At 32.8% G+C, this 1,130-nt stretch overlaps 1 protein-coding gene across 1 annotated transcript in view; it reads left to right on the forward strand.

The window, feature by feature from the left end:
- LOC115225111 (myosin heavy chain, striated muscle) overlaps positions 1-240 on the forward strand; it is a gene marked incomplete at its 5' end in the record, with an annotated part of 84,610 nt that extends 84,370 nt beyond the window's left edge. The window contains one exon of the mRNA XM_029796042.2: positions 1-240. This exon is cut by the window's left edge and continues 586 nt beyond it.
- Positions 241-1,130: the final 890 nt, after the last annotated feature.

Raw genomic sequence — 1,130 nt, forward strand, 5'->3', positions numbered from 1 at the left:
AAAAATATATATATTGAAGAAAAACAATTATTATTATTATTTATAATTTATTATCAATTATTTATTATATTTGATAGTCTAGTATTCTATGGATGTTGTTTTTGAAAATTTTCGGTTATTTTGCACATGGAAGAGAATTATCAATAATTTTTTTCTAATTAAAAATTCCAACACTGGCAGGTTAATTATAATGATGATGATGAACTGCACAAAGAGGAATGAATAACCAAGAACAATTAACAAAACAACACAGCAAGAATTCCTCTCTTCATCCATCCATCCATATACATATATAAAACAAAAATGGCAGAATCTCTCTTTCGTTGGACAGTTTTCATGGAATTGACTCAGAAAGAAAAACATACCTTTTGACCTCTCAGTCAATACTGTGTTATAGAAATATTTACCAACATATATATTTGTATATATATATATATATATATATATGTATATATATATATATTATATCATGTTATATTATATATATCCTGGGGTGCCTATACTGGACTATAATTTATAATAAATACACCCATATGCAGAGTTACAAAAAAATTCTATATCTTTTGTTTGTTATTATTTCTTGAATTGTTTTTATTGACATTTTTGGTTGTGTGGTAAGAAGCTTGCTTCCCAACCACACCGTTTTGGGTTCAGTCCCACTGTGTGACACCTTGGGTAGAAGATAGCCTTGGGTTATATATATCTATGTGCGTGTGTCTTTGTGTCTGTGTTTGTGCTCCAACACTGCTTGACACTGGTGTTGGTGTGTTTACGTCCCCTGTAACTTAGCAGCTTGGCAAAAGAGATCAATAGAATAAGTACCAGGCGTTTGAACCCAGTTCTGGGGTCAATTCATTTGACTAAAAACAAATTGTTCAAGGCAGTGCCCCAGCATGGCCACAGTCTACTGAAACAAGAGATAGAAGATCAAAGGTACATTGATAATTGTTGTTTGATTGGAATTTTTGTTGGGAGTATTTTGTTGTTGTTGCTGCTGTTGTTGTCCTTACTGCTGTTGTCATCTTCTGTGTTGTTAATATCGTTTTTAGCCCAGTCAATGCCGACTCAGCAGACTTGTGATCCAAAGCAATCCATCCATGACCTTTGCCACTCTCTAGGGATATCTAAGG

The sequence above is a fragment of the Octopus sinensis genome, linkage group LG27 (genome assembly GCF_006345805.1).
Source record: "Octopus sinensis linkage group LG27, ASM634580v1, whole genome shotgun sequence".
Classification (NCBI taxonomy): Eukaryota; Metazoa; Mollusca; class Cephalopoda; order Octopoda; family Octopodidae; genus Octopus; species Octopus sinensis.